Source organism: Schistocerca serialis, chromosome 2 (assembly GCF_023864345.2).
Source record: "Schistocerca serialis cubense isolate TAMUIC-IGC-003099 chromosome 2, iqSchSeri2.2, whole genome shotgun sequence".
Classification (NCBI taxonomy): Eukaryota; Metazoa; Arthropoda; class Insecta; order Orthoptera; family Acrididae; genus Schistocerca; species Schistocerca serialis.
In genome coordinates this window covers 244,223,006-244,242,181 of record NC_064639.1, presented here as the reverse complement: position 1 = coordinate 244,242,181, position 19,176 = coordinate 244,223,006, and positions in this window count along the sequence as shown.

Below are 19,176 nucleotides of genomic sequence, written 5' to 3'. Positions count from 1 at the left end.
ATCAGAAACGTGATGATACGCATTTCTCCTGCTTCCACGAGGCATCAAAACAACGTTTCACCAGGCAACGCCGGTCAACTGCTGTTTGTGTATGAGAAATCGGTTGGAAACTTTCCTCATGTCAGCACGTTGCAGGTGTCGCCACCGGCGCCAACCTTGTGTGAATGCCCCGAAAAGCTAATCATTAGCATATCAGAGCATCTTCTTCCTGTCGGTTAAATTTCGCGTCTGTAGCACGTCATATTCGTGATGTAGCACTTTTAATGGCCAGTAGTGTATTTTTGTAGTCAGCGCTAACTGACGCTTGTGGTGGTGTAAGGAGCGAACTGCTGTGCAGCGGATGACTCGAAGCAGCTGATGTGGAGTGACGACTCATGTTATACCTGTGGCAATCATATGGAAGAATATGCGTTCGATTAAAGTCTTGAGAGCGTTACCTGGTATCAACAGTAATGCCAACAGCGGAAGTAGGCCTATAGAGGAGGTATTAATACAGTGTCTAGGTGTTTCTCGTGGTTAGGATGTGGTACCATTACTGCGAGTAATAGAACACTAAACGCGGAAGGATGTGGACACATTTCTTAGCATTGTGTACTGCGTACAGTAGTAGGTAGTGTGGAGACGATGGTTGTTTGTATCATCACGACAGTACACCCTGTCGTAAAGCAGATTTTGGAAGGTAATTGTGTTTGGACAATAACATTCATGAAATGACTTGGCCTGCCCAAAGTTCTGACCTCAACCCAGTGGAGGAAGAAAGGGCTGCCATTCCTCCAAAGACATTCAGACGCCTCATTGAAAGCGTCGCCAGCAGAGTTCAAGCCCTCATAAAGGCAAAGTATGGACACACCTCATATTAATGTCCATTAATTGGTGTCCGGATATTCTTGATCAGATAGTGTATAGCTCTATGGTGCAGTCAGAAGTACTGTCTGCGAAGCATTTCAATATGATTCGCAGAGACTAGATGTAGGTGTAGAATTACAGAGCCATTACATAGCTTTCCGTTTCATTTAGTGCACGCCAAACTCTTTCGAACTGAGATACCTCGTCCCTTAAACGACATCAATCCGTCCATCCACTCTCAGGTGGCCAGTAGGCAGTTGTGCAGTTTAGCACCAACACATGTTTGGCACAACTTGCCAGTGCCTCCTAACCAACGCCAAAATTAATTAGTAGTGCTATCCTTCCACATGACATTTGTCACTTGGAGCAATTTTGTTTCTAAAATAATTTAATTAAAAATAATGAGTACAGTTTTCTGGAAAATCCATGTATTCTTCCGCCAAGCACGGTGTTACTGTTATGTGCCACATATCTATATAGTTTTAACAATTAGCTATCCACGAGAAAAATGAACGCCGAATTTGGGAGCCTTAAGGAGCGGTCTTGTTTCTGTTGATGGGAAGATACATTGAGCAGAAGTGCTTCCTATATATTTAACGTGCGTTGCTATTTCACTACTTATTGCTTTGTACAGTGCTAATATTTCTTGTAACTGCACACAATCCCTGTGGAAGAAATTATGAAATCGGTTTCAGAACGACCACCTACCTAACACGTGAGGTAACCGTGAAAGAGATTATAGAGCAGTTCGCAACAACAGTACTAACAATTGTGGTGTGTGCTACCACTTGCCTAATGTGCAGTCAGTCCTTAATCATCGACTGCGCGCCGACCAGTCCAACGCCTCGAAACGGCATAAAGGAGACGCTGACCCGCGCGCCAATGGAAACAGCGGGCAGCGCCACACTTGCAGGAAGACGAGAGTTAAGCGGCCCCGTGTCAACGCTGACTTAACCAGCCGCCGGTCGCTGGTCGGACCAGTTCGGTCTCGCACTTCGAGAGCACTAGTAATGAATAATAGGAAGACGGTAATTAGCCTGCGTTCTGCGAGCAGTAATAGTGTGTAAAACTAATTGCATGTAGGAGGCACGTAAAGCACATCAAGCCACATCATAACAGGAAGGTAAGTTATGTTTCTTTCCTTTTTATAAATAAAGTGTTCCATTAATTTGCAAGTGTTATGTACAGACTATTTTGGATTCCTGCCACCGGCCATCGCAATTTTTCTCCTTCCTTGTTTGTGCCGGTGCTGACTGCCACAGTAGCCGACGCAGCACTTAAAGCAGTTACAAAACAGTGGGCTCGTATTTGGGAGAGTGGCTGTTCAGTCTCCAACCTGACAACCTGTGTTTTCCGAGATATCATAAACCGCTCATGGCGAATGCAGAGAAGATTCCTTCGAACGCCCTCGGCTGAATTTCTTTCCCATTCTCCCTCAATTATAGCTTGTGGTTCCTCTTGAGTGACCTAATCGTCGATGAGACGATAAATCTTAATCTTCCTCTTTGTTTACGTCCTGAGGTAAAACAGTACTACGATTAGTAACTCGTCAAATTGTCCTGGAACATTATACTGTAATACAAATGCTAACGGCCTTATAGTCGTCCAATCTTCAACTCTCCAGGGACAAATAAAAATAGTCAGTTTGTTGAGAATCAGAAGTTATATAAATAGATTCTTTGGCCTGGACTTGACAACTATAGCCTGCTATCTGAATGGCTGAAATGCTCTATAAAACCTACATATTTGAGCATAGAGAATTATTTTATTTACAACTATTTCTGTTTGTACATAATGTACTATAAAAAAAGAGAATAGAAAGAAGGAAGATAAATTTCTTCATGACACTGTAAAAGAATTATTAACCACTTAATGAACTGCATAGGTACCAGCATTGGAGCATGTATCCATTTTATAGAATGGAGTTACATTTATTAACACTGTATGTTTGACCTGTTCATATCAGCCGTCTATATGTTTTCAGTTAATATGTACAATATGTTATCGATTTAAGTGTCGTATACTTCCCCCCCCCCCCCTCCCTCGCCACATATATATATTGTGTGTGTGTGTGTGTGTGTGTGTGTGTGTGTGTGTGTGTGTGTGTGTGTGTGTGTAAGATTAATTTTTGCTCTTGTCCAGATCTATAACGGCGATAGTTTGCTGCTCCGCTACTCCTGAGCACCCGTCTTCCTACGTTGATATGCACTGACGGATACAACAGTTCGGACCAAAATATTCGCAAAATATCCCCGAACGAAACAGGAAGTTTGGGATGAGAACTTTACACAAATGGAATATTATGGATTTTTTTTTTCACTCTCTGTATACGCTGCTGTTTGTACCGTGCCCATGTGGGCCGTCGTGAACAAGCCGAGGATGCGGCTTTTGTATCGTACTGTGTTACACTGCAAACAGGCGCTACTTCAAAACTGCCTCCTGCGCTATCACATGAATCCGGATACTCTACAATCTGCAAAAATTGCTGCAAAGAAGGGTCAGGGTACTTAAGCATCTGCTCGCTAATCCTAGAATCAGAAACATTTTGTGAGATAAAGTCAAGTAGCACAGCATCGTTGTAATACTTTCCGCAGTCACACTCAAATTTGCATTGTCTTGTTACCCTGTCAAGTCTGTCACTCATTGTCTGTAAGCTACGATTGTTCTTGCTGTTTTCGCAATCGGAAGAAATTATAGCGGGAAGCCAACACGTGAAATCGTTCGTCAATTTATCGAGGGCCTTCACTAATTCCTCGCAGCCTACTACACTTTCAGGGTGAAAAGTAGGGAAGAGGTTAGAGCAGAGACAGTATATAATCACCCCCTCTGTGGCCAAAAACTAAGAATGTTAATCAGTACTTTGAACGTGGTTTGCCGCGAAGTGAGCCTCTAGTTGGCGGAGATAGTCGGACCAGTCTTCTTTCGCTTTGCCCAGCTCCCGAAATGGCGGCACAAAGGTTGGTAAAGGTTGATTGTGTAGGTTGCGGCGTTGCCGCAGATCCTGACGATGCCTTCGGTGCCATCCATGTTGCCAAGACGTGATTCGTGATGTAATTAAATGGGACATTTTCTGGCTCTGAAACTGATGTATTGGGTTAGATCGAACACCGACTATGAAGCAGCCATTTGCGGTGCAGCCATTGCCAGTGATGGTGTACTCAACGACGAACCTGGGTGCACGAATGGCAAAACGTCATTTTTTCAGATGAATCCAGGTTCTGTTTACAGCATCATGATGGTCGCACCCGTGTTTGGCGACATCGCGGTGAACGCACATTGGAAGCGTGTGTTCGTCATCACCCGGCGTGCTGGTATGGGGTGCCATTGGTTACACGTCTCGGTCACCTCTTGTTCGCATTGACGGCACTTCGAACAGTGGACGTTACATTTCAGATGAGTTACGACCAGTGGCTCTACCCTTCATTCGATCCCTGCGAAACCCTACATTTCAGCAGGATAATGCACGACCGCATGTTGCAGATCGTGTTCGGGACTTTCTGGATACAGAAAATGTTCGACTGCTACCCTGGCCAGCACATTCTCCAGATCTCTCACCAATTGAAAACGTCTGGTCAATGGTGGCCGAGCAACTGGCTCGTCACAATACGCCAGTCACTACTCTTGATGACTGTGGTATCGCGTTGAAGCTGCATGGGCAGCTGTACCTGTACACGCCATCCAAGCTCTGTTTGACTCAATGCCCAGGCGTATCAAGGCCGTTATTACGGCCAGAGGCGGTTGTTCTGGATACTGATTTCTCGGGATCTATGCACCCAAACTGCGTGAAAATGTAATCACATGTCAGTTCTAGTATAATATATTTGTGCAAAGAATACCCGTTTATCATCTGCATTTATTCTTGGCGTATCAATTTTAACGGCCAGTAGTGTACTTCCTGCCGCAATTCTCTCACGAAATGACGATGACTTGAGTTTTAGGGAAATTGGTGCTCTTGCGGAGGTGAAACGGCAATTATTCTTCCCACGCGCTATTCGCGAATGGGAAATGGGGAGATAAGGGGGCAAGAGTACTCTCCTCCATATACTGCAGGGTTACTTGCGTCGTATGGATGTAGGCTGAAGTTTAATGTAAGGGAGCGAACAAAAGTTTCCGTTCGAATACCGACAGTCCATAATCGGCATGCCAATCAGACAAAATCGCCGTGAGCATTGAGTTAAACGCCTCACTGACGCAGCAGGTCGAAGGTACCCTTTTGGTAAAGTACTTTTGGACTGCCTGCTGCACATCCTCCCCCGACATGAATTGTTGACGCTTCAACGTCTTTTGTAAGGGACCGAAGGCATGATAATCGCATGGGGAGAGATCAGGGCTATAGGAGTGTGTGCTCGAATGCCTCCCCCCTGAGTTGGTGTAACTTGAGCGTTAAAACGGCGACTTGCGTTATCATAAAATAGTAGCACCCTTTGTCGACAAGGGTGGTGTTCGACAGGCATGCATGCTGCCCCATACACGTTCTTCATTATCTGATGGATGTCTACTGGTGTTCTTCCTTCGGTAGCCAAGAAAAGAATAACAGCATGTTGGTCCTGTTTGGATGTATCTGGTAAAAATGTCATCGTATTTCACGTTTCCGCATTTAGCCGACGCACGTCGAAAAGACACGATTGTTACATGAACCCCTTGCCTACTCGTCGGTGCTTACATATCCGCATCGGATTCACGCTACGTTGCATGTACTCTGCAGCAACGCCCTCAAACGGAAACATCTTCGTCGCCCCTCATGTTTAAAGTTTTTCTTTTCTTATGTCTCTTCAACAGGACATGGGATGCTTTGATTATTCGCCGTTTCGCGAGCACTGTTGTGTATCTACACCTCTAGCGATTTCCTCTCATTCTCTCTTTGTCTAAGTGATTAAGAAGTTATTGTGAACATGTGACCAGAACACAAGAAGAATTTGGAGATAATGCTTACTGTCGTGAAAATAAAATGGAAAATGGCACAAAATAATGTAAAAACGGTGCACTAGACGATGATATTCGCTTATATTCGTCGAAAATCGTGTTGTGAAACCATCAGCTGCTATGAAAATCTTTACTGTTGCTGCCAGTTTTGATTGTCGCGGCCGGCCGCGGTGGTCTAGCGGTTCTAGGCGCTCAGTCCGGCACCGCACGACTGCTACGGTCGCAGGTTCGAATCCTGCCTCGGGCATGGATGTGTGTGATGTCCTTAGGTTAGTTAGGTTTAACTAGTTCTAAGTTCTAGGGGACTGATGACCACAGATGTTAAGTCCCATAGAGCTCAGAGCCATTTGAACCATTTTTTTTTATTGTCGCTATCATCAAGCTCAACAAGTTTTTCAGTTACAGTATTTTTGTAAACGTCCGATCTCAATCTACGTAATGGCGAAACTATAAACAAGCTTACTTTCTGATGCTGCATTTGGATTACTAGGACCTGCCATCTGCTAAGTTTGGGCGGGACGTAATGCTCCACTCAGTCCACTTAGCCGGGACCAATGGCCCGCACCGCGCAGGTCTCATGCTACGCAGATTAGGTCACAGGCTCCGCTGCCCATGCAGCAGCACGTGGAGCTGGAGCTTCGCGAAGAGCTTTTGTCCTCTTTCTTGTGTAAATGGTAGCCTGTTATAAAACCATGACATTATAAAAGAAAAAAATATTTAAGAAGATAAGGGGATAGTATAGATTGAGTAGTTAGAGGTCCCTTGCCCTGCGCTCCTCGGGGAAGAGGTCTCTGAATATCTTCTCGCGCCCCGATATACCTTATACCTGTGCATTGTTCGTAAGTGAACTAGATACACTAATGTGCCAAAGAAACTAGTATAGGCATGCGTATTCAAAGGCAGCATCTGCCAGGTAGCGATGAAGTGGGGATTTCCCCATACGACCATTTCACGAGTGTACCGTGAATATCTGGAATCCGGTAAAACATCAAATCTACGACATCGCTGCGGCCGGAAAAAGATCCTGCAAGAACGGGACCAACGACGACTGAAGAGAATCGTTCAACGTGGCGCAAGTGCAACGCTTCCGCAAATTGCTGCAGATTTCAATGCTGGACCAACAACAAGTGTTAGCGTGCGAACGGTTCAACGAAACATCATCGATATGGACTTTCGGAGCCGAAGGCACAATGGTGCGCCCTTGATGACTGCACGACACAAACTTTAAGCTTCGCCTGGACTGTTGATGGCTGGAAACATGTTGCCTGGTCGGACGAGTCTCGTTTCAAATTGTATCGAGCGAATGAACGTGTACGGATATAGAGACTATCGCAAGAATCCACCGACGCTGCACGTCAGCAGAAGGCCGTTGAAGCCGGTGGAGGTCTGTAACGGTGTGGGGCGTGTGCAGTTGGAATGATATGGGTCCCATGATATGTCTAGATACGACTGACAGGTGACACGTACGTAAGTATCCTGTCTGAGTACCTGCATTCTTTCATGTCCATTGTGCATTCCACCGGACTTGGGAGATTCCAGCAGGACAATGGGACACCCTACACGTTCAGAATTGCTACAGAGTGGCTGCAGGGACACTCTTCTGAGTTCAAACACTTCTGCTGGCCACCAAACTCCCCAGACATGAACATTGATCATATATGGGATGCCGTACAACGTGCTGTTCAGAACAGATCTCCGCCCGTCATTATCTTATGGATTTATGGACATCCCTGCAGGATTCATGGTGTCAGTTCCCTCCAGCACTACTTCAGACATTATTCGAGTCCATGCCACGTCGTATTGGAGCACTTTTGCGTGCTCGCGGGGGTCCTACACGATAATAGGCAGGTGTACCAGTTTCTTTGGCTCTTCAGTGTAACTTAATACATAGTCCAGCGTCTGACAGTGATGCAATATGATTATCGATACGTAAAATTTACACTGAGATTTTTTCCATGGCTGTTACTTATTATACTAGAAGCAGTTCGCAGGCTTATACATTATTAATTTCGAGCTTCAATATGTATCTCAACTTTTTTTTGCTGTTCGTGTCAGGTTCCAGTAGCTGCTTTCACCTGTTTCTCTCTTCCCCTGAACTAATTACTGTAGTCTACAACTCTCACTCGCACTGGTTTTTGTGTTGAGGGATCTGAATTGTTCAGAACTTATAAATTATCGAAGTATTCACAATTTTCCTGAACCTTTGCCTTTAAATTAGCTTCTAATTTCCTCATTTGAGTACGAAAGAGAGGCCTGCGTCATATCTCAATAGTATTTTTGTGTGTTCTGTCTATAATCTGAGGTGTGGCCATGATGGTAATGGCGGGATGTCTCTTGTCTGTTTTCAGCTTGATACCACTTGGTTGTACATAGTTTAACGCTATATTTTCATCAGTCTAAGGTCCACCACGAAACTGTGCTTATTTCATTGTAGTTTACCTGAACACACAAGCTTCACAAAAACGCAAATTTCCAGAAAGGGATCCGTTAAACTAGTATGTACGTAGTGGCTGTGAACATAATTTCTTATTAATAGCAACATTTTGATATTTCCCCAAACGAAAACAAGACTGTAGACCTATACGTCAAGAAATGTGATAAGTAGGTGACTTTGAAATATTAGTTGCATTGTAGGACATCAACACAAGCAGAACTTGAGTGCAGAGCGAGCACAAAATAACTTCACAGTTTCAAAAATTCATACAAATGAAACGGTACAAATTATTCGCTTCAAATCTTAAATGTTTAGTAGAGTATCTCTGGAAGTTTCTTTTACGAATGGGCGCAGTTCTTTTGTTAGGGGCTGCTGCCGTCTGAGAATGCAAATGGTTCAAATGGCTCTGAGCACTATGGGACTCAACATCTGAGGTCATCAGTCCCCTAGAACTTAGAACTACTTAAACCTAACTAACCTAAGGAGATCACACACATCCATGCCCGAGGCAGGATTCGGACCTGCGACCGTAGCGGTCGCACGGTTCCAGACTGAAGCGCCTAGAATGGGTCGACCACAGCGGCCGGCCCAGGAGAGTGCAGAAAATGTCAAATACACCACACCAGAAGAGCTTGTGTGTCCTTCAATTAGCAAAAAATGCTATTCAATGCTGGTTCGCACACACTTGTTAGGAGACACCCAGGAGTGTCTCCGTGGTAAAAACAGTTAGAACGGAAGTGCTGCACTTGAAAAGATAAGAAGTCCTGGTAGACCTCCAGTGCTGCGGCAAAATACTGATCGCGTTCGAGCAACATTCCAGCGAAGCGCACAGCAATCAACACTTCAAAAAAGTCGTGGGACTCAGGTCCCAGAACAACTGTGTCCACTATGCTGTTAAAATGCTTGCGCACGAAACCGTGTAGACTGCAGCTCGTCCTGGGACTCACTCCAGGCCATTACACCGAGATTCTGCACCGATATGCTGGCAATCATGGATGACGATGAGGTTAATTTTTAATGTAGAAGCAACGTTTCGCACTAATGATAAGGCGAATCGACACAGTCTTCCTTTTTGAGGACAGAAAACTCCCATTGTCCATCGAAAATGAACGAGATCCGCCAAAGGTCAATGTGTTCTGTTGCAGTGTCTAGCGAGAAGACTTGCGGCCCCCTTTTCCTACCAGGAGAAAATCGTAAAGAGGCATTTGCTACCTTGCCAAGCTTCCTTTGTGGATTCTGCCTAAACTGCACGAAGACTTCAAGGTCATTGTGCCATAAGATGGTGCACTTCGTAACTTCCACAAGGCTGTGCGAAAACACAAACACACATCTGCGTGAAGGATGGTTCGGCCGTACGGGTGCTGGTGATGACGTGGTACAGATGGCCATCACGATCACCAGAATGAACCCCTTGTGACACTTTTTGCAGATTATGTGAAAGACAGAACTTCTGTCCCACTCCTGCCACAATCCTTGACACAGCAAAGGCAGCGAATAACAGCTGCTGTAGAGTCCATCGCCATCTACATATTTCAGCAAGTTTAGGAAGAGTATATCGTGTCGACAATCGCTGTATGACTCGGAGAGCACATATTTGGTCCCTGTAAATATACAGGTTGATTCAAAGGTCCTCTAACATTTGAAAATGGACTAGCTGCAGTGAGAGAAGGGGTCAGATGCGCCAGAAATCTCTGCATGTTGATTTTAACATAAAAGGCACTGCTACTGAAGCTTTTCTGTCAGAATGGAGAATCCGCTTCTGTAGCTTTACGATCCTATCGCCGTAAGAAATGCAGTCGAATGATTGAAGACCCTCTGACGAGTGTCGCTGTGAATAAAATGATTATGAAGTTGGAAGTCACGGATTGTTAGACGACCAGACAAGTGCTTCTGCTGCTCGGACAGTTCAGGAACAAAAGGAAGCTTTAGTGGGCTCATTTCCCACGGTGAAGTCAGCGCTCGCAAGTCGCACACAAGGCCGGCATCCAACGCACTACAGTTCGGAAAGCGCCAAGGCGTACCCTACAATGCTATCCGTTCAAAATCCAGCGTCATTGTGAACTTTTAGACACCGATTTTGTAACGCGGAGAGCATCTGCTGTGTGGTCGCTTCGAAAAACGGTTTTCTCACGTGTTGTGGAACGACAAAGCATATTTCGCACTCCGATAGGCTGTCAACACCAACAACTGCAGAATTTGGGCTACCGAAAGTCATAGAACTATCGTCAAAATCCCACTGTATAACGAGAAAGTCACAGTGTGGTACGGATTTACCGTATCAATTGTGTGAACATTTTTCTTCGAGGAAATACGGAGTGCGGCTTTACAAACTGTCGGCGTGACGAGTACACCGATATTTTGCAGAATCGTATCATTCCTAGCCCGATTGACAAACACCTGCTGGAAGGTACGACGTTCATGCAAGCTGACGCTCCACCCCGTATTGCTACACATGTAGAAGATCTCTCGCGCACATCACGTGCTAAGCCACCACGTCCGCCATGCTTGGCCTCCCAGGTCCCAGACCTCCATCCGTGTGTTGTTAGTTGTGTGGTCACCTGAAGTCACAAATCTACCGCGATCGACCGACCTCATTAGATGTTTAAGACAACATTCGACTGGAATTTCTCACCACACCTACTGATATGCTATACAGTGCTGCTCACAACATTGCCCTCGACTACAGGTAGTCTATTAAAATGGACGACGGTCGACATGTTGAGCATTTGTTATAAAGAACATCGTATTTGCAAAAAATCAATTCTTATGTTAATTATTGCTTTTGTATCAAATGGCCGGCCGGGTGGCCGAGCGGTTCTAGGCGCTACAGTCTGGAACCGCTCGACCGCTACGGTCGCAGGTTCGAATCCTGCCTCGGAATGGATGTGTGTGACGTCCTTAGGTTAGTTAGGTTTAAGTAGTTCTCCTAGGGACTGATGACCTCAGAAGTTAAGTCCCATAGTGCTCAGCGCCATTTGAACCATTTTTCTATCAAATGAAGCGCCATCTGTTAGTGATTTTGTGCACTTTCTTGTTCTCAATTAAACCTCATGTCATCTACATCTACATTTATACTCCGTAAGCCACACAACGGTGTGTGGAGGAGGGCACTTTACGTGCCACTGTCGTTAACTATCTTTCCTGGATCCCACACTGATGAGCAATACTCAAGTATAGGTCCTTTGTTGATGGACTACATTTTCTAAGGACTCTCACAATGAATCTCAACCTGGCATACGCCTTACCAACAATTAATTTTATATGATCATTCCACTTCAAATCGTTCCGTACGCATACTCCCAGATAATTTACTGAAGTAACTACTACCAGTGTTTGTTCCACTATCATATAATCATACAATAAAGGATTCTTCTTTCTGTGTATTCGCAATACATTACATTTGCCTATGTTAAGGGTCAGTTGCCACTCCCTGCACCAAGTGCCTATCCGCTGCATCTTCCTGCATTTTCTAATGCTACAACTTCTCTGTATACTACAGCATCATCCGCGAAAAGCCGCATGGAACTTCCGACACTATCTACTAGGTCATCTATATATATTGTGAAAAGCAATGGTCCCATAACCCACTCCCCTGTGGCACGCCAGAGTTTACTTTAACGTCTGTAAATGTATCTCCATTGCTGTGTTCTGTTTGCTAAAAACTCTTCATTCCAGCCACACAGCTGGTCTGATATATGTCTCTCACCTACATTATTCCGTGAAGTTTTGAGTTTTCAAGTGTTAATAGACTTTGGAGTCACCCTATGTATATACTGCAGGAGGTATTGTATTAAAAAGATAAGATCTGATGCGCATAATTTCTACCATTTCATGTGTATGAATGTTTGGAAATGTGGAGTTCGTTGGCTTAACCCTGAACTAAACTAGTCATGTACACAAATATCAGAAGAGAGAACTATTTATCATAGGCCCATCTGAGATTTTGCCTAAGCGATTACGGTTCGATCGTTATCGACCATCGTCAGAAATTTTCAGGTTCAGCGCATTGTAACACGCCATTTCGTCGCCGTGCATGGCTGTCTCAGTACTGAAATATTAGTATGTATTTTACTCTGCAGGCAGCCATAACGAAATTGACACGTTACGCTGCAATGAAGCTGGAAGTATCTGAAGATGATCCATAACGTCCGAACCAGTAATCGCCTAGGTTACGCTAGATCGCAAATACAGATTTTTTTCGTACGCAGCTGCATCTCGTCCAACAGCATTCTACAATCAATAAATCACAACTACTACAGCATTGCCACTACCGACGATCCGGGAAACATAAAAACAGGCGAACTTTATCTGGTGTCTGTAAGAAAGAGGCAGTTCGTAATCTCATCCGTTCTTTTCTTCGTATTCCTGTAACACGATGGAATGAGGTGCTGACAGTCACTATTTGGTAAAACTGATATGGCTTATTCCAGATACACGTATCCTTCTTCAGGACGACACAGTGACGTGTTATACAGCTCGTGGTGTTAGCTACATAAAGCCTGCTGCTGTGGTGTGTGAGAAATACTTCACTTTTCTCGTTAGTTTTTGAGAAAAACCGCGCAATGAAAGAGGACTGCAAAACAGAAAACTGGAATGTATAGTTTCAAATTCTTCGGGAATCTTTCCCCCTTACTCTCAATTTATGTAAACAAAGTCTGTTGCATCGTGACGATGCAGTGTGAAAGTTTTGTACCCAGTGGATCGGCTAGATGTTCTAGAACAGTGAAGGTTTCAATTCTACGAATTAAAGAGACAAAAAAAGCCAGCCCAAACAAATAACGCTTATCCCCTTTTCTGTTAATATGTTGTACAAGATACAATAGGGCCGCAGTAAGAACAGAGGTAAGTAGCCTGTCTGATTTTTTTTTCTTTTTTCATGTGAATGTGTTGCCTTTGTAATCAGACAGCGACACATAACAGTTCAGTCAAACAGGCTAAACGACATCAAGCTGGAAATCCAGCACTGTGCAAAAGGAAGAAAAGATTGTAAGGGAAGGTTAGTACATTATTAACCGGACACTAGACAGGTTGCGTTACGTCGAGACCGCGGGAGTGAAACTCTGCAGTGTTAAATTGGCGTGTGTCATTAACTCTTCTAGCCCGCCTTGCATGTATAGAGTGCAGTGGGAATTCTGGTCGATTCCATCGATTCATATCCATAGAAAGTGGCCCAATACGAAACCTTATTCCACATACAGCACACAAACCGACAACAGACAACATGTGTCTAATGCCAAACGCTGCAAGAATTTTTCCGTATTTCTAAGGGCAGGGCGTGATTTTGTAGAATTTAGTTCTTTTCTACCAAATAAGAAAGTAAAAGAATCGGGGTTTAACCTTCTCTCGACGACGAATGCATTAGTGACGAAGCGCAAACTCGGATAAGGGAAGGGTGAGGAAGGAAGTCGCCTGTACCCTCTCGAAGAAAACATCCTCGCATTCACTTAAGCTATTTAGAGAAATCATGGAAAACCTACATCTGGAGGTCGGACTGTGATATGAACCGCCATCGTCCCGAATGCGAGTCCACTGTACTAACCACTGCAACATCTCGATCAATCATTGATGACTTATTCAAATTCCGGCAGTTGCCTGATAACTAAGGAAAATAGTCTGAAAAATTGGAACTGTTTTAAATCGTTTCTGGCAACGATATGAGATGACGGACGGAATTAAGATGGGAGAGGTGCCAGACAAGGCTTTTTCCTTTCCCTTGCTCTGTTTAAACCCTTATGTACATGACTTAGCTTAAAACAAAAGAGGCTGTGACAACAGGCTAGGAGTGAAGGTAATGAAATGTAGAAGATTTGCTGATTATATGGTATTAATTAAGCGAAAATAAAAGACAATTAACGTTATGTTAAAAGAGCTGAAAGCCAGATGTGAGAAGTGAGGAATGAGTATAAATGTGAAGAGGGTTAAGACAGTTATTTTCACAAGACAAGCAAGACAGATAAAAGGGTAAATCTGAAGTGGTAAATCGTGATCTAGAAAGTTGTGTGTCTAGCAATTGGGTAAAGGATGGAAAAGACCCAGCATAGTTTAATAATGAAATTTAGAAGATGCTGAGGAAGCAAAGGCTGTTACACTCTTAGCTCAAAAGAGAACACACAAATGACGGCAAACAAAGGTTTGTAGAGATTCGTGCGTCCGTGAAAAGACCTATGCGCGAAGTATACAACTACCACCGTCACACATTAGCAAATGATCCAGGAGACAATTCGAGAAAATTCTAGTCCTTTGTAATATCGCTGATTGGATCTAAGGCTTTCATTCAGTCCCGTGTTGGCCAGTCTGGTATGCAGTTGAAGATAGCAAAAAGAACGCCGAAGTTTTAAATTTCACGTTTAAGAAATCGTTCACTCAGTAGAATCGTACAAACATACTGCCATTTGACCATTGGACGACATAATAATAAACGTCTATGGTACAGAGAAACAACTGAAAGATTTGAAAGCAAGCCGGCCGAAGTGGCCGTGCGGTTAAAGGCGCTGCAGTCTGGAACCGCAAGACCGCTACGGTCGCAGGTTCGAATCCTGCCTCGGGCATGGATGTTTGTGATGTCCTTAGGTTAGTTAGGTTTAACTAGTTCTAAGTTCTAGGGGACTAATGACCTCAGCAGTTGAGTCCCATAGTGCTCAGAGCCATTTGAACCATTTGAAAGCAAATAAGTCACCAAGTCAGGATGGAATCCCAATTCAGTTTTAAAAAGAGTATTCTATGGCATTAGCTCCTTGCCTAGCGTACATTTATCGTGAATTTCTCGCCTAGCACGAAGTCTCAAGCGACTGGAAAAAAGCGCAGGTGACTCCAAGCACGTAAGAAGGGTAAAAACACGGACCCGCAAAATTACAGACCAATATACCTAACTTCGGTTTGCTGCCGAATCCTTGTTCGTATTCTCAGTTCAAATATGATAACTTCAATGAGACTGAGAAGCTTATATCTACGAATTAGCATGGTTTCAGAAAGTATCGCTCGTGCGAAACTCAGCTTCCCCTGCGAACTATGGACGAAAGGCAACAGCACATGCCATGTACCTAGATTTCCGAAAAGTATTCGACACGGTACCCCAGTCCAGACTGTTAACAAAGGTACGTGCGTATGGAATAAGTTCACAGATATGTGAGTGGCTCGAAGACTTCTTAAGTAATAGAACGCAGTACGTTGTCTTCGACGGCGAGTGTTCATCGGGGACAAGGATATCGTCAGTAGTGCCCCAGGGAAGTGTGATAGGACCGTTGTTGTTCTCTACACACATAGATGATTTGGCGGATCGGGTGGGCATCAATCTGCCGTTGTTGCTGATAATGCTGTGGTGTTCTGTAAGGTGTCAAAGTTGAGTGACTGTAGGAAGATACAAGACGAGTTAGACAAAATTTCTAGTTGGTGTGATGAATGGCGGCTATTTCTAAATGTGGAAAAATGCAAGTTAATGCGGATGAGTAGAAAAAACAAATCCGTAATGTTCGGATATAGCATTAGTAGTGTTCTGCTTGACGCAGTCATGTCGTTTACGTATCTGGGCGTAAAGTTGCAAAGCGATATGAAATGGGACGAGCTTGTGAGAACTGTGGTAGCGAAGGCAAATAGTCGACTGCGGTTATTGGAAGAATTTTAGGAAATAGTGGTTCACCTGTAAAGGGAAACGCATATAGGATGCTGGTGCGACCTATTCTTGAGTACTTCTGGAGTGTTTGGGATCCATACCAGGTCGGATTGAAGCAAATCAGAAGCGGGCTGCCAGATTTATCACCAGTTCGTTCGAATAACACGTAAGTCTTACGGAGGTGCTTCTGGAACTCAAATGGGAAACCCTGGTGAGAAGCCGACATTATATTCGAGAAACGCTATTGAGAAAATTTAGAGTACCGGCATTTGAAGCTGACTGCCGAACGATTCTACTGCCGCCAAGGTACAGTGCGCGTAAGGACCACGAAGATAAGATACGAGAAGTTAGGACTCACGCGGAGGGAAAAAAATAGTCGTTTATCCCTCACTCTGTTTGCGAGTTGAACAGGAAAGGATTTGACAGTAATGGTACAGCATACCCTCCACCACGCACCGTACAGTGCCTTGCGGAGTATCGATGTAGATGCAGAACTTCAGGTAGCTAAGACGCAAAACGAGTAACATAATATGGTATGTAATGAAGAAATAAAAACAAGGGTAAGTATTGCAAAATAAACATCGTAGGAGGAAAATGTTGTGTGGTCCATTAAGCAAACAATTAAGAAAAATAGTGATTTAGTATGTAGAGGGTGTTGCCCTATATGGGTCTGAAACATAGACACTGCGGTGGAGAGAGGAGAAACGCTAAAAGGCTTTCGAAACGTGGATCTGGAAAAAAAGGGTGAGTGTGAAACGCACAGATAAAACAAGGAACGAGGTTGTGATATACAGGGTGAATGAGGAACAACGTGGAAACAATATTAAAGGGAGAACGAAAAGTTGGTTAGGACGCTGAGTGAAAAGAGACTGCATCATAAAGGATGCACCAGAAGAAGCGGTAACTGGGAAGAGGACCAGAAGAAGGCGATGATACCAGCTAATTGACATCAAAATAAGTGCTTGATATGTAACTACAAAAAAGATCGCGGGAGAACGGGAAATCTGCAGAACGATTAGCAATCAGTGACGGACCTGGAGGGTGTGTGCGTGTGTGTGTGTGTGTGTGTGTATGTGTGTGTGTGTGTGTGTGTGTCAGTTTGTACCAAGGCTTACAGCGATTTCAGAAAGTAGTAACGGTTGTTTCTTTATATCATCATTAAAAATATCATTGCTTGCAAATAGAGCTATCAAAACCACTCCGACATTGAGTTGGTGAGGCAGATCACTGGGGACCAGATCACAAATAAAATTCGAGGTGAGCCCCTGGCAATGGTGGGACTGAGGCATGCGGACGTTATTCGCCGTTTTTATTGAACTATTTTCAAAACATTCGCAAAAGCATGGAACATGCTTAGGCCCTACACGAACGCAAGTTAATGACTGATCCACATCATACGGGAATATGGGCCGTATCTTACATAAAATCATCAGAAGACAAGACACGTGTGGAGTTGAGTACAACCGAACGCATGTTTCAGTGTGACGTAACTGTGGTCGCGGTCCTGCGATACACTGCAACAAATCGCGATCCCTGGGTACCAGCCACGAATGCAAATAATTGAAGCGTCAAGCATTTCTCAGATTACTGGAGTTTTATATTTTTATTATACTGCAGTGTCTTGTGACTCCTAATAGAATTATTTCGCAGCAAAATATCTTGACCACAAGTGTTTAAATGGTTCAAATGGCTCTGAGCACTATGGGACTTAACATCTATGATCATCAGTCCCCTAGAGCTTAGAACTACTTAAACCTAACTAACCTAAGGACGTCACACAACACCCAGTCATCACAAGGCAGAGAAAATCCCTGACCCCGCCGGGAATCGAGCCCGGGAAACCGGACGCGGGAAGCGAGAACGCTACCGCACGACCACGAGCTGCGGACACACAAGTGTTTAACTGTTGTCCCAAAAGGCATTTTTTTCCTTTAATAGTTTGCGTAATTGTTGTTTCTATTGATCTCTTGTTACCATACGCAGATTCTGCTGTTACGCAATACGCTGTATTTGATTCATAATATTCACTCGCACTGTGTGTCGAAAAACTCCGCCTATACGGAACGAGGTGTCAAGACTCAAACACGTCCAGTTTCACACAGAAAGTATAGTACTTCAAAAGGGAATTGACAAAGGTGTGCTGTTACCTTGTTTTAATGCCAGATGCACAGAACTGAAGTTTTAAACTTAGATTGAATTTGATTACTGAGGAAGACTTATCTGTATATTTTATTTGAGTGCAATTTTGTTATCTCAACTTATTCCATTTATCTCTGTATTTCACTGTTGTTATTTTCTTATTTCACTGATAAACAACGTAATATTTTAAATACGCTCTACAAATTTGGCCGTGATTGAGTGATATCTAGTTTTATGTTTTTCACCCAGACAAGTTTCGGTGATATTTCACCATCGCCAAATGGCTTCTCTCTAATTTAGTAAACAGCGCTTATTATTCATATCGATATCTGCCTCCAGCAGAAGAACTGCTACTCTATTATGGCTTTTCATGTGGAATTTTGCTGTTAGAAATTGTAGCTTCCATGTTGCGAAAGTTCTATATCGAATTCCTAATGCGCACTGTCTGACTGTTTACGAGAGAAAATGGCGGAAGAGTTGATGATGATGATGATGATGATGTTTGGTTTGTGGGGCGCTCAACTGCGCGGTCATCGGCGCCCGTACAAAATTCCAATTTTTGCACTCTCCAATTTTCTACGCATTCCAATATAGCCACTTTTACGAATGATGACGATTATGAAATGATGAGGACAACACAAACACCCAGTCCTCGCGCAGAGATAATCCCCAACCCGGCCGAGACTCGAACCCGGCACACGGTGATCCAGAGGCAGCAGCGACCTGCGGACTGCGGAAGAGTTGAAAGTAATGTAAGTTCTAATGGAATGCGTCTTGCAAATACTTTTCACGGGTTTAGCAACGTGGAAAAGCGCGCCACTAACAATAAAATTGCAGATGACGAACGTTATTGATATACCGGCTGTGCTGCAGAAGACATCACGGGCAGTGATGTTCTTCAAAAGCAGATAAAAGTTATGTAAAATCACACAAACTTTTCCACTAGAGCAACGCAAAACTAGCTCAAGTCTTGCTTGGTGAAGTTCGTTCACGTCGTTTTAATTCATTCTCGGGCCCAGTTACAATAAGCAGTCTCTTTTCTTACATCGTTGTTTGCTGAAGGGCACTACCTCCGCAGGACCTCTGGCTACGACGAATAAGAGCCGGCAACACTTTTAGAGCATTACAGTGTAATCTGTAACGCCACCAGCGTCTGATCATGGACCCGTCGGTTCCAAACCGGTAATGACGATAGTTTTTCTTAACGAATTAGGCTATATTATCA